Source organism: Ovis aries, chromosome 15 (assembly GCF_016772045.2).
Source record: "Ovis aries strain OAR_USU_Benz2616 breed Rambouillet chromosome 15, ARS-UI_Ramb_v3.0, whole genome shotgun sequence".
Classification (NCBI taxonomy): Eukaryota; Metazoa; Chordata; class Mammalia; order Artiodactyla; family Bovidae; genus Ovis; species Ovis aries.
Window position 1 is genome coordinate 8,523,010 of NC_056068.1, and position 16,020 is coordinate 8,539,029.

A 16,020-nucleotide genomic window follows, 5' to 3' on the forward strand; every position below is an offset into this window, starting at 1 on the left:
TATAATATACAAGTATTTCAGTTAACTGATTATCACTTAAGCCCACTTTATTAGAAGAGTTAGAGTTTCCAAAATTTAAAAAGGAAAAATCAGTGGTGTTTCCTAAGGAGTTCAAATAATGCTGTTATTCTTATCAATAGTGTAGATAAAGTGGTACATGTAAGTAGTAATAAAGTGTTCTTCTGGGACCAAGAAAGATCATAAAACCTAATAACAGTTTTACCGTTCTAGCTGGTTGGTTTCAAATACTTCTTAACCTCTTTGTCCTTCAGTTTCCTCATGGAGATAATAATAGTACTTACTTTTTAAGGTTTTCAAAATTATATATCACAGTGCCTAGAAATGTAATTTATAAATTTAACTCCTATGCAGAGTTTATATCATGCAAAATGCCAGGCTGGATGAGTCACAGGCTGAAATCAAGATTGCAGGGAGAAATAGTAACAATCTCAGAATGCAGATGATACGACTTTAATGGCAGAAAGTGAAGAGGTACTAAACAGCCTCTTGGAATTGTTTCCTTAATTTCTTTTTCTAGTTTCTCATTATTCGTGTATAGGAATGCAAGGGATTTCTGTGTGTTGATTTTATATCCTGCAACTTTACTATATTCATTGATGAGCTCTAGTAATTTTCCGGTGGAGTCTTTAGGGTTTTCCATGTAGAGGATCATGTCATCTGCAAACAGTGAGAGTTTTACTTCTTCTTTTCCAATTTGGATTCCTTTTATTTCTTTTTCTGCTCTGATTGCTGTGGCCAAAACTTCCAGAACTATGTTGAATAGTAGCGGTGAAAGTGGACACCCTTGTCTTGTTCCTGACTTTAGGGGAAATGCTTTCAATTTTTCACCATTGAGGATAATGTTTGCTGTGGGTTTGTCATAGATAGCTTTTATTATGTTGAGGTATGTTCCTTCTATTCCTGCTTTCTGGAGAGTTTTTATCATAAATGGATGTTGAATTTTGTCAAAGGCCTTCTCTGCATCTATTGAGATAATCATATGGTTTTTATTTTTCAATTTGTTAATGTGGTGAATTACATTGATTGATTTGCGGATATTGAAGAATCCTTGCATCCCTGGGATAAAGCCCACTTGGTCATGGTGTATGATCTTTTTAATGTGTTGTTGGATTCTGATTGCTAGAATTTTGTTGAGGATTTTTGCATCTATGTTCATCAGAGATATTGGCCTGTAGTTTTCTTTTTTTGTGACATCTTTGTCAGGTTTTGGTATTAGGGTGATGGTGGCCTCATAGAATGAGTTTGGAAGTTTACCTTCCTTTGCAATTTTCTGGAAGAGTTTGAGGAGGATAGGTGTTAGCTCTTCTCGAAATTTTTGGTAGAATTCAGCTGTGAAGCCGTCTGGACCTGGGCTTTTGTTTGCTGGAAGATTTCTGATTACAGTATCAATTTCTGTGCTTGTGATGGGTCTGTTAAGATTTTCTATTTCTTCCTGGTTCAGTTTTGGAAAATTGTACTTTTCTAAGAATTTGTCCATTTCTTCCACGTTGTCCATTTTATTGGCATACAACTGCTGATAGTAGTCTCTTATGATCCTTTGTATTTCTGTGTTGTCTGTTGTGATCTCTCCATTTTCATTTCTAATTTTATTGATTTGATTTTTCTCTCTTTGCTTCTTGATGAGTCTGGCTAATGGTTTGTCAATTTTATTTATCCTTTCAAAGAACCAGCTTTTGGCTTTGTTGATTTTTGCTATGGTCTCTTTTGTTTCCTTTGCATTTATTTCTGCCCTAATTTTTAAGATTAAGGAAACAATTCCATTCACCATTGCAACGAAAAGAATAAAATACTTAGGAATATATCTACCTAAAGAAACTAAAGACCTATATATAGAAAACTATAAAACACTGATGAAAGAAATCAAAGAAGACACTAATAGATGGAGAAATATACCATGTTCATGGATTGGAAGAATCAATATAGTGAAAATGAGTATACTACCCAAAGCAATTTACAAATTCAATGCAATCCCTATCAAGCTACCAGCCACATTTTTCACAGAACTAGAACAAATAATTTCAAGATTTGTATGGAAATACAAAAACCTCGAATAGCCAAAGCAATCTTGAGAAAGAAGAATGGAACTTGAGGAATCAACTTGCCTGACTTCAGGCTCTACTACAAAGCCACAGTCATCAAGACAGTATGGTACTGGCACAAAGACAGACATATAGATCAATGGAACAAAATAGAAAGCCCAGAGATAAATCCACACACATATGGACACCTTATCTTTGACAAAGGAGGCAAGAATATACAATGGAGTAAAGACAATCTCTTTAACAAGTGGTGCTGGGAAAACTGGTCAACCACTTGTAAAAGAATGAAACTAGATCACTTTCTAACACCGCACACAAAAATAAACTCAAAATGGATTAAAGATCTAAATGTAAGATCAGAAACTATAAAACTCCTAGAAGAGAACATAGGCAAAACACTCTCAGACATAAATCACAGCAGGATCCTCTATGATCCACCTCCCAGAATTCTGGAAATAAAAGCAAAAATAAACAAATGTGATCTAATTAAAATTAAAAGCTTCTGCACAACAAAGGAAACTATAAGCAAGGTGAAAAGACAGCCTTCTGAATGGGAGAAAATAATAGCAAATGAAGCAACTGACAAACAACTCATCTCAAAAATATACAAGCAACTTATGCAGCTCAACTCCAGAAAAATAAACGACCCAATCAAAAAATGGGCCAAAGAACTAAATAGACATTTCTCCAAAGAAGACATATGGATGGCTAACAAACACATGAAAAGATGCTCAACATCACTCATTATTAGAGAAATGCAAATCAAAACCACAATGAGGTACCACTTCACACCAGTCAGAATGGCTGCGATCCAAAAATCTGCAAGCAATAAATGCTGGAGAGGGTGTGGAGAAAAGGGAACCCTCCTACACTGTTGGTGGGAATGCAAACTAGTACAGCCACTATGGAGAACAGTGTGGAGATTCCTTAAAAAATTGCAAATAGAACTACCTTATGACCCAGCAATCCCACTGCTGGGCATACACACAGAGGAAAACAGAATTGAAAGAGACACATGTACCCCAATGTTCATCGCAACACTATTTATAATAGCCAGGACATGGAAACAACCTAGATGTCCATCAGCAGATGACTGGATAAGAAAGCTGTGGTACATATACACAATGGAGTATTACTCAGCCGTTAAAAAGAATTCATTTGAATCAGTTCTGATGAGATGGATGAAACTGGAGCCGATTATACAGAGTGAAGTAAGCCAGAAAGAAAAACACCAATACAGTATACTAACACATATATATGGAATTTAGGAAGATGGCAATGACAACCCTGTATGCAAGACAGGGAAAGAGACACAGATGTGTATAATAGACTTTTGGACTCAGAGGGAGAGGGAGAGGGTGGGATGATTTGGGAGAATGACATTCTAACATATATACTATCATGTGAATTGAATCGCCAGTCTATGTCTGACGCAGGATGCAGCATGCTTGGGGCTGGTGCATGGGGATGACCCAGAAAGATGTTATGGGGAGGGAGGTGGGAGGGGGGTTCATGTTTGGGAATGCAAGTAAGAATTAAAGATTTTAAAATTTAAAAAATAAAAAACTAACAAAAAAAAAACAAAAAAACAAAAAAAACAGCCTCTTGGTGAGGGTGAAAGAGGAGAGTGAAAAAGCTGGCTTAACATTCAACTTTCAAAAAGCTAAGATCATGGCATCCAGTCCCATTCAGTTCAGTTCAGTAGCTCAGTCATGTCCAACTGTTTGCGACCCCATGAATCACAGCATGCCAGGCCTCCCTGTCCATCACCAACTCCCGGAGTTCACTTAAACTCATATCCATCGAGTTGGTGATGCCATCCAGCCCTCTCATCCTCTGTTATCCTCTTTTCCTCCTGCCCCCTATCCCTCCCAGCATCATTGTCTTTTCCAATGAGTCAACTCTTCGCATGAGGTGGCCAAAGTACTGGAGTTTCAGCTTTAGCATCATTCCTTCCAAAGAAATCCCAGGGCTGATCTCCTTTAGGATAGACTGGTTGGATATCCTCTCAGTCCAAGGGCCTCTCAAGAGTCTTCTCCAACACCACAGTTCAAAAGCATAAATTCTTTGGTGCTCAGCTTTCTTCACAGTCCAATTCTCACATCCATACATGACCACTGGAAAAACCACAGCCTTGACTACGCGGACCTTTGTGGGCAAAGTAATGTCTCTGCTCTTCAATACGCTATCTAGGTTGGGCATAACTTTTCTTCCAAGGAGTAAGTGTCTTTTAATTTCATGGCTGCAGTCACCATCTGCGGTGATTTTGGAGCCCCCCTCAAAATGAAGTCTGACACTGTTTCCACGGTTTCCTCATCTATTTCCCATGAAGTGATGAGACTAGATGCCATGATCTTTGTTTCCTGAATGTTGAGCTCTAAGCCAACTTTTTCACTCTCCTCTTTCACTCTCATCAAGAGGCTTTTTAGTTCCTCTTCACTTTCTGCCATAAAGGTGGTGTCATCTGCATATCTGAGGTGACTGATATTTCTGCCAGCAATCTTGATTCCAGCTTGTGCTTCTTCCAGTCCATTACTCCATATCAAATAGATGGGGGAAAAGTGGAAACAGCAACAGATTTTATTTTCTCGGGCTTCCAATTTACTGCAGCTGGTGAATGCATCCATGAAATCAAAAGACACTTGCTCTTTGGAAGAAAAGCTATGACAAATGTAGACAGTGGGTGCGGCGAACACACGCAGAGTGAAGATGGTCCTCCAGCGGTTTGCCAGTCATCTGCTGTGGAACCTTACCCAAACCAGGGGGAGGCTGCAGCCTGCGCAGTCTTTGCACAGCTACCGGCTTGCAGGCTCCTGATTCTCGAAGGAGGGTCCGAGGCACCACGAGGGAGTTGAAACGTCCACCGGTGTGTTATTCTTAAAAGAAGGCTTGAAAGCTTTGGAAGCCCAGCCAGGGCAGTACCCCTTCACAGAGATTCCAGGCTAGCCTGGTGACTGAAGGCCTAAGGTTTAGAATTCTCTTGGAGAAGCACTTTTGGGGTGGCTGGGATGTCCAGGTGATGGTTCCTGCCACTTCAGCAACAGGCTGTGACAAGAAGTGGAGAGCAACAAACATGCCTTCTACCTGAGTACTGTGTTTTAGGATTTTGCTGACGCAGAGGATGTCCTACCTGGTGTTGGTCAGATCCTTGGAACTTCACATGTTTCCTGCATGAACCTGTGTGAGCAGCTGTCAAACTCTGGTGGAGAGGGGGTGGGCTGCTTAGAAATTTGGGGACCAAAGTCAATTAGGTGACCTTTATTAGAAAGATTGCAATAAAATGTTTTAAAGCAAATAAAAATAGGTGGGTCTGAGTAAAAACAAGGGTACAGAAAGGTTTAGGGATGTGAAAGTGAATGAGCATCAGTTGACATCTAGCTGTACCTGTTTCCAGCTACATTACTAAAAACTAAAATTAGGTTTGTCGTATATTGACACCAATGTTGAGGATTTTTAGATGGAGTACCATAATATTTTTAATCTTTGAGGTTTTAATTATACTGTTAACACAATCATCCAGTTTTCTTTTTGATGAATTGGTGAAAACATAGTTTGTCTGGATATATTTCTAGAAGAATAATAATCCTGGTGGTTGTCAGGAGCTGGGAATGAGGAAGTGAAGAAGTATTTAATGGGTATTTCACTTTTACAAGGTGAAAGGGTTCATGGGGGTGGATGGTGGTGATAATTGCTCAATGTTATGAACAGTTATTACCACTCACTGAACTGTATGCCTAAAAGTGGTAAAGATTTGGGGAGGGATAAATTGGAAGGTTGAAATTGATACATACACTCCGCTAAGTATAAAATAGATAACTAATAAAGACCTGTATAGCACAGGAAACTCAGTCCTCGGTAATAGTCTATAAGAGAAGAGGATCACAAAGTGTTTGTATGTATAACTGATTCAGTTTACTGTACACTTGAAACTAACACATTGTAAATCAACTATACCCCAATAAAATTTTTTAATGATAAAAAAAAATGTAGACAGTGTATTAAAAATCAAAAACATCACTTTGTTGACAAAGGTCCTTATAGTCAAAACTATGGTTTTTCCAGTAGTAATGTATGGATGTGACAGTTGGGCCACAAAGAAGAATGAGTGCCAAAGAACTGATGCTTTTGAATTGCCATGAAGAAGACTCTTGAGAGTCCCTTGGATAGCAAGAAGACCAAATCAGTCAATCCTAAAGGAAATCAACCCCGAATATTCATTGGAAGGACTGATACTGAAGCCGAAGCTCCAATACTTAGGCCACCTGATACAAAGATCTGACTCAGTGGAAAAGACCTTGATGGTGGGAAAGATTGAAGGCAAAAGAAAAAGGGGCGGCAGATGATGAGATGGTTAGATGAACTCTGCAGGTTGGTAGGTGCCCAATATGCTACTGGAGATCAGTGGAGAAATAACTCCAGAAAGAATGAAGGGATGGAGCCAAAGCAAAAACAACACCCAGTTGTGGATGTGACTGGTGACAGAAGCAAGGTCTGATGCTATAAAGAGCAATATTGTATAGGAACCTGGAATGTTAGGTCCATGAATCAAGGCAAATTGGAAGTGGTCAAACAGGAGATGACAAGAGTGAACGTTGACATTCTAGGAATCAGCAAACTAAGATCGACTGAATGGGTGAATTTAAATCAGGCGACCATTATATCTACTATATCTACTACTGTGGTCAGGAATCCCTTAGAAGAAATGGAGCAGCTATCATAGTCAACAAGAGTCCAAAATGCAGTACTTGGATGTAATCTCAAAATGACAGAATGATCTCTGTTCATTTCCAAGGCAAACCATTCAATATCACAGTAATCCAAGTCTATGCCCCGACCAGTAACACTGAGGAAGCTGAAACTGAACAGTTCTATGAAGACCTACAAGACCTTTTAGAACTAAAACCACACCCCCGCCCCCCCCAAAAAAAAGATGTCCTTTTCATTATAGGGGACTGGAATGCAAAAGTAGAAAGTCAAGAAATACCTGGAGTAACAGACAAATTTGGCCTTGGAATACAGAATGAGGCAGGTCAAAGACTAATAGAGTTTTGCCAAGGGAACGCACTGATCATAGCAAACATCCTCTTCCAACAACACAAGAGAAGATAACTTGGGAATCATCATTTGGGGCTTAAGATTAGAATTCCAGGTCTGCCACTTACTGACTAGGTAACTTTATGCAAGTTTTTAAGATTCTCCTATTTTGCTTTCTCATCTGTAAGATGGGACTAAACCTTCCTGCTTTACAGTATTGATATAAGATTTAAATGCTATAACGCAGAATATGTGCTCAACGTTGGACTTGGAACATGCTTCATGATTTTTGACTGGCATATAGTATGATAGGGACTAAGGAGACAGGAGAAATCTAACTTGAGTGTTTCACATTTACTCCTGGGCTGATATCCTCTCCCTGCCCTTTTGTCTTTTTTTGCTCAAATCTTCCAATGCTCTTCCCTCACCTTGCTATTAATCAGAAATGGACATGCCTAACAATTACTCATGTTTCATTTAGAAAGGCATTTGTTAAAATCCCCATCTCTTTGCAAAGTGCCTCTGAAACTGAAGATATATTTTTTGAAAACATTTTGTAGAAAATATTTCATGATGTAAAAAAGTGGTTTCATGATTTTAAAATACTGTCTTCTGTACTATTAGCTTCTTTTTTCCTGAATATTGAGATTTGGTCCTAGAGGTCTGTTGCTTGCTCTTAATATGATCTTCATCTTCTCTTAGTGTTACTGAGAACCATTTCTTTTATTTAATATAATTAAATTATTCAGTTGAAGAAAGCTATAATGTTCACTTAATAGTATTTTCTTTGAGATTTTCCCAATTATTTCAGTTGAATGCTTTTGTTTTTTATATCATATATATATATATATATATATATATATATATATATATATATATATATTTTAGAAACAGAGACTGGAGAGACCTTTAAAACCCTCACAGGTTTATGCCTTTTCTCTGTACACTCCAATGCCTGACAATAGTACGTAGATTTTTTAATTGCCCCTATAAATAATTCCACCTGAGTCCCATTTGGTCTGGCCTTCAAAGCCACATTAAATGCCATTTAAAAGGCCAACCCACATGCCCCTGAGAAAACTAATTCAGCTCCATCTTACAGTAGTATTTCATTGTGTTCATTCCATAACTTTTGAACTCAATGAACTTTTCTAAGTAATTATCACAGGCAAGAACCGCGAAAATAAGAATATGAACAAAACAAGAGCCTATCAGAAGTAGAAAGATAATGTACATGGAAAGAAATTGTAGTAGGAAGCTTAATGAGTCTTTTCTGGACTTGGGATGAGACACATGTAACCTCAGATGCTAAAGTGAGGTTGTCTAGCTAAAACCACAGAACTATTAGGAAATGGAGAAAACCAATTTTCTGACCCTTTCCTATTACTCTCCTCTAGCCATCTTTGTGAGATTATTTAGCACAAGGAATGTGTTGGAAGAGGCTGTCAGCTTAGCAGATGGATGTGCTGTGGCATGGCCCTCCAGCCTCGGCTGTCACTAGGAGTGAAGTGGGAATGTCATAAGAAGCAAAACCGCTGCTGCAAAGTACAGATGCTTACTTCTCACATCTTAGCTGGATGCTATTGAGCTTCAGAATTTTGTAGGATGACCCAGTGCCACACTATGCTATTAGAGCAGAGATCAAAATAGTTTTTGAAGACATACTGTACTTCTAAAGCTTGGCGGATCAGAAATGTGAAATAATATTGTGGGAAAAGCAGACCCTACAGAAGGTAGGTTTGAATAGGCTTGCTGAGCTCAGAGCTGATAAAGCTGCCTGCTAGTAGGAGATAGGATACTCTCCAAAGAGCCCAAAGTACTCATGAGAGAAAGAAACAGGATGTGGACAAATGCCATCTCGTGGGGCACTCAATATTTGCTTGAGATCCACAAACCACAACACCTAAAGTAGATGTCCACTTTCTTCTTTTCTGACCTGGGAGTTGGAATAGAATTTGGAGGTCAGAGAGGAAGCAGAAAGAAACAAGAAAAGAGAAATCATTACCCTTTAGTCAAGCCTGCACTAGGATAGAGGGACAGAAGCATAGAACTAGATATGAGATGCAAGTTTTTATTGTTAAAATGGAATTCTTTGATACCTGAAAAATGAGACTGTCCTAATATCTAAAAAACTTTAGATAAATTAATAAGTGGGGCCGAAGCCAGACTTGAGATGAAGCATACTGGAGAACAATGGTGGGAGAAGAATAAAACTTATTAATATGTCTAAACTCTACCAAGTTCAGCTTGTTTAATAAACCAGTTACCTAGCTGTAACATGATATAGTACAGAAACTGCTAAGGCTAGAAAATATATTCATCTGATTGTTTACTTGATACTCATATTTATTTGGTTGAGCATTAGCCTCTTAAATGTAAGTATATATTTTCCTTTTTTGGCCAAAAATTGTTGTTTAGTTGCTCAGTCATGTCCGACTCTTTGTGACCCCATGGAGTGTAACCTGCCAGCCTCCTCTGTTGATGGGATTCTCCAGGCAAGAATATGGAAGGAAGGGCTGCCATTTCCTTCTCCAGGGATATTCCCACCCCAGGAATCAAACCTTCGTCTCTTGCACTGGCAGGTGGATTCTGTACCACTGAACCGCCAGGTAACCCCTCTTTGGCCAAAAGTATGTGTGACATTTTCCATATTAACATCCAAAGAGAATGTCAGGACAGAATATAATGCAATAAGAAACTGGAAAGTTATTGAAGTTGCAACAATTTGCTTAAGCAAGTTGTTTCATTTCCTTTTGCTATAAGAACCCCCGCCCCCCCCCAAAAAAAAGCTACATGTTGCAACAGTATCACAGTCCACTATGGATGAGGCTCAGTTCAGTTCCATTCAGTCGCTCAGCTGTGTCCAACTCTTTGTGACCCCATGGACTGCAGCACGCCAGGCCTCCCTGTCTATCACCAACTCCTGGACTTTATGCAAACTCATGTCCATTGAGTCGGTGATGCTATCCAACCATCTTATCCTCTGTTGTCCCCTTCTCGTCCTGCCTTCAATCTTTCCCTAGCTAGATAAAAAAAGCAACATGGAGAGGCCTTACGTGGAGGTGAGGAGGGGCTTATAGCAAAGACGTACCCTGTACTGTGCACCACACTTTGAAAGTCTCTCTTGACTCCCTGACTACTCAGGTGGGCTGAGGGCCCAGGATGGATGGTGCAATTTACTGTGGAGACTTTTCAGCAGGATGGTGTATTGAAGAAGCCCACTATAAGCCAAGAGACTAGATGATACTTACTATGTTGACAAACATATATTTAATCTGAAAATTTTCCTCTATATTAAAATGGCAACTCATGCATGATCACTATTGTTTAAATTTCTATTTAATAAAGTAATAATATTTAAATTCATGATAAAAAATAATAGTAATAACTCACTAGTATTAAGCACTTACCATGTGTGAAAATCTTTTCACCTGCTTTATCTTATTTAATACAATAGTTGAAGGGAGTAGATTGCTATATTATTCCTATTTTACAAATGAGAAAATTGAGCTTTGAACAGGGCATACAGCTTACCTATGTTTATTGCTAGTAAGTGGCAGAGAAGACCATTAATCTAGATCTGCCTAAGTATTAGGCAGCACCTTCTTTTATTTCTTTCTCTATCAATTCATCACAATATGAGTTAAAAAAGCAAGTATTGAGATTTACATCAAAAGCTTTGATAACAGAAATTTTATGCAATGGAGAAAACCAAATCTTTCTAAATTGTAGGTTACATAGTGAACACAATCTTCTCCCCTTTGCATGTATCTTTTAAATTGCTGCTATAAATATGTAACTTACAGAATATTAAGGTTCAATTAAATAAGAGTATTGTTCAGATAAATGAGAATTTCTGCTGCTAAATTCATATTTACATATTTTGTTATGTCTATGAGAATATATATTTCAAATTAATTTCTTAAAGTATGATTTTTCTCTCTTGATTATCTTTTTAAATGGCAGGAAAAGATTCCCACTATTCAATACAAACTTACATAGTAATTTAAAGATTGTAACACATTTCCAAAATAACACAGAGTTATATCTACCCCTTTCTCTCTCTCTGTCGCTAACTCAGTAAAACTTGTAAGAAAATTGAACTATAAATAAATAAATATAAACACACATTAAAGTGTAAATATATACAGATATCCCTTGCTTTTCAAAAGTTTGCTTTACGGTACTTTGTTTTATCTACATTTTAGTATCTGCTTCACTAACTGAAAGAAATCTGAAGAGATTTTCACTTCTGTGAAAAAAGGTGAAAAATGAAAACTGAATGAAAATTTCAAAGAACTTGAGCGCTAAATGAAATAAAAATTCTTCATTTGATGGCATTTTTACTTACAAAATTTTCATAGGAATGCCTTTCTTTTGTATAGCTGAGGAAACCTGTATTTGTATGACGATTTTGACATCCTAATTATAATAAGTTGACTAAAACAATTTATCCTATATTTATTGACTACTAAGAGTATTTTGATGACTATAAAATTAAAAATAAACCCTATAGGATATTGTAAAGAAAATTTAACCTTTTGGGACATGTGGACAAGAAACAATCTAAGGTAAAAATGCTTTACTAAAAGTGCTTTGGGTTTAGAATATTCTAGTAAAGAGAAGAATTTAAAGGGACATAAAGCTTTCAACTCAATATCCTGAGTGTGAGACCTTTTCTCTTCCAAGCAGCTCCACTGCTTTTCAAAGATTACTTGGTCCATTAGAACAGCATCATCTTTTAAAATACAGGACGTGTACTCAATAGAGGCAGAGTGCATCACTTGAGAAGATGTCTCAGGATGTTGGTGTCCCTTTTAATCTGTGCTGCCTGACAAAACAGGGACAAAACTCAACACTTGGTTCAACACCATTAGTAGCTCTAGCCTTGAGTGTTACCAAAGCATAAGAAGCATAAAGTGCACAGTACAGCTTTCCTCAATTCATTTTCAAAAAAGAGTATTTCATGAATTTTCATGCTATTTCTCTTCTCTTCCATAAGATTTTAATGGACTAGAGTATGTCATGTATATAGAACTCATGATAAAATGGAGAGACAGGCATTATATGATGGAAGTAGCAGCAGAAATAGATGAGGGGCAAGTCTATTAAAATGCATCATCTGAATACGATTTAGCTTGAAATGTGACAGTGTTTTTTTTAAAGTACTTTTTAATAGCACAAAGAGATTTATACTATTGAAAATCTAAAAGGATTAGTCATCCCAAATGGATTATTTATTTTTGAAATGAATATTTATAGAGAGCATCTGAATTAGGCAGCAATCTTTGCCTTTGTTTAAACACAATTAACAATATGCAAAGTAAGGCAGTGCTTTTTAGAAAATATGTGAGCCTAAGTACTAATGTTGGCAGTCATTTCAGTATCTGCAGAGGGAGTACATAAAATGAGGAACAACTAACCTGTTATACTCTTAATTAATGAACACCTGTACACAATGAAAGCATGGCTGCTTTTATGAATGCATGGAAATGCAACCAAGCAATTAATGTTTAATTTAAAATTCACACTATTGAAAATGGAGCAAGAAAAAACAACTTGTAATTGGCAAAGCACAAAAGCAGAAAGTTGGATTTTTCTATGAATGAATCTTTTCTAATGTATTCAGTTCAGTTCAGTTCAGTCGCTCAGTCGTGTCCGACTTTTTGCGACCCCATGAATTGCAGCACGAATTCACTCAGACTCACATCCATTGAGTCAGTGATGCCATCCGGCCATCTCATCCTCTGTCGTCCCCTTCTCCTCCTGCCCCCAATCCCTCCCAGCATCAGAGTCTTTTCCAATGAGTCAACTCTTCACATGAGATGGCCAAAGTACTGGTTTAAGCTTTAGCATCATTCCTTCCAAAGAAAACCCGGGACTGATCTCCTTTAGAATAAACTGGTTGGATCTCCTCGTAGTCCAAGGGACTCTCAAGAGTCTTCTCCAACACCACAGTTCAAAAGCATCAATTCTTCGGCGCTCAGCCTTCTTCACAGTCCAACTCTCATATCGATACATGACCACTGGAAAAACCATAGCCTTGACCAGACAGACCTTTGTTGTCAAAGTAATGTCTCTGCTCTTCAATATGCTACCTAGGTTGGTCATAACTTTCCTTTCAAGGAGTAAGCATCTTTTAATTTCATGGCTGCAATCACCATCTGCAGTGATTTTGGAGCCCCCCAAAATAAAGTCTGACACTGTTTCCACTGTTTTCCCATCTATTTGCCATGAAGTGATGGGACCAGATGTCATGATCTTCGTTTTCTGAATGTTGAGCTTTAAGCCAACTGTATCACTCTCCTCTTTCTCTTTCATCAAGAGGATTTTTAATTCCTCTTCACTTTCTGTGATAAGGGTGGTATCATCTGCATATCTGAGATCATTGATATTTCTCCCAGCAATCTTGATTCCAGCTTGTGTTTCTGCCAGCCCAGCATTTCTCATGATGTACTCTCCAATGTATTAGGCTACTCTATTTTTAATTTTTTTGGTGCTTAATTTTTATATGAAAACTGCCGGGGGCCAGCTTGAGGAACTCCGCCCATGGCAAAGGTCATGTGGAAGGAGGCTTGGCATACGCAAAGGCATGATCAAGCCTCAGGAAACCCCGTGTTCCTGAGCATCTACCCCCCAAAACCAGAGTCTATTTTATGCTCTCCCTCATAATCGTTTCTCTTGGAGAAGGAGCAAACGTGCAGCTCCAAGGCAATAAAAATTCTTGGGCATGACAAGAGTGTTTCAGCTTACGGACTCCTCTGAAGGTTATCTAGCCAGCCTGTGTAGATTCGTCCAGCCACATGTGATTATTTACAGCCTCCCAATCTGAGAGGCATGAGATGTTTTAGACTTACTAAAGGCAAATTCTTTTGGGGAGTTAGAAATTATTAGTATAGTGGGTTGGTTAGGAATTATATTGGTGAAGGGTTTTTCATTTGTTGTGTCAATAATTGTTGCTAATTCCCTGCTCTGGGTGGGACAAGGATGTCTCAGGTCAAACCTCTCTGCTGACAGACTAGCTTGTGTGACAGGATTATCCGTACTCCTGCCACTATGCACATGATTGTTTACTACCTCTTAACCATAAACAGCACAGAGGGTTTTGGAGTATTTTGAAAGTCTTAATTAGCATAGGGCTTTTTCTTCTTGTTGAGTCAATGATTGCCACTAGGCCTCCATATCCTTAAGCACCTGGGAATATATTAAGCAATGTATTTGGAATATAGAAAAGGAAATATAGTAGTTTTTAAGGTTAGCAATACTAGACTTTTTGAGTTAATGAATTTTCTCTTTTGTAATAGATCACTGTACTTTGTTATAAATCACTGTGTCCTTGCTATGTAAAAATGTAACTTTATCACTATCTTAAGACTAAATAGATCTTAAGGGGAACATTGGTGAAAGGATTTTCATTTGTTGGGCTGATGTTTGCTGCTAAATCTCCATGTTCCCTGCCCTTATAATGAATATAACTAGCATTTAGGAGAAATAAGCATTAACCTTTAAGATTAATAATGTTAACCTTGGGTCAAATAAATTCCTTTCTTGATTGTAACTCACTACACCCTCACCCAAAGGAATGTAACTTTATTTGGAGGGTGGTGCCTGGTTTAAGAAAAAAAACACCCTTGGAAGAAATAAGTTTTTTGATTATCAGAAAGAAAGGATCATAAAATGTCAGCAGGTCTCACTCATGGCCAGAAGATGATGTAATATCCCTAAGACCTTTTTTTTTTTTTTCTTTTTTTTATGTGAAGCACCTGATTTTGATAAAGGTCAGGACTGCTGACCCCCGCATGACTCTGTATTCATTCCTATGTGTAACAAAAGGTATATAAGCAAACCCCAAAATAAAGAAATCGGATCAGTTTCCGGAAAGACTGATTCCCTCATGTCATTCTTTTCTGCTCTCTGTTTTTCTGGCTGAATTCCCATCTGGAGCGTGGGTGCCCTCCAAGTCTACTTATTTGCACTGGTTTTCAAGCCCACACGAGAAGGAGCCCAAGGAGGGGCATCTTCCAATATTCAAGTGGCACCGGTGGCCCAACGTAGATGGTGCAAATTCCTTGTCTTGGAATTTTATTGGTATCCCACGTAAACCAAGTTATTCAGCCCCTTTTTCTCTCCTACTATTTTCTGGCCAAATTCCCATCTGGTGCATGAGTACCCACCAAGCCTATTAATTTTGCCTGGGCTTCTAAGATCGGACTGGGGGGGCCTCAGTGCCTCCTCTCCTTTGGGAGAACAGGAAGACGCCTGCTGCCTACGTAGGTGGTGATTGGTATTCCATGTGAACCAAGTTATTCAGCCTCTTTTTCTCTGCTAATCTTCTAATCCCTCTCTATCTGTAATTAAACAAGTTATTTCCAAAGGTGCTGACACCATCCCCACCTTCGAATTCCCTGGATCCACTGGGGCTGGACCCCAGCAGAAAACAATTTTAATTATTTGTCTCACTTTATGAGAATTATTGTAATTCTCACATTATGTAATGATTATTTTCACTTTCTGATTCTTTTATTTCTATTTTTAAAGAATGAGACTGAGTGTGTTTTAGAGAAAGAACCAACACTCTCGATTGTTTAATTATTATAAACTGCATTCGATTTCCAAGAAGTCACAAATCACATTTTTTGGTCCAATTCAATAATTGTGATACAAAATGTATACATTTCATTCTTAGTTTTCTATGTACATGTTTCTCTGACCTCGGTCCTGGTGTGGGTAGCAGCATATAAAGGAAAGGAAACTAACAGTCTCTTTAAATCTTTCAACAAAGACATACTACCAGTGCCAGACATTGTTCAAGGTGAACAATAAAACAATGAACAAAAAAGACAAGATTCTCACCCTTACTGTACTTATACTGTAATGATTGAGATTCACATTATCATTGAGTGTAAAGACATTAATGTTCCTCCCT

General features: G+C 38.0%; 1 protein-coding gene across 1 annotated transcript in view; it reads right to left on the reverse strand.

The window, feature by feature from the left end:
• Positions 1–16,020, reverse strand: part of CNTN5 (contactin 5) — a 1,662,845-nt gene that overhangs the window by 73,498 nt on the left and 1,573,327 nt on the right. The gene's annotated exons all lie outside the window — the stretch shown is intronic.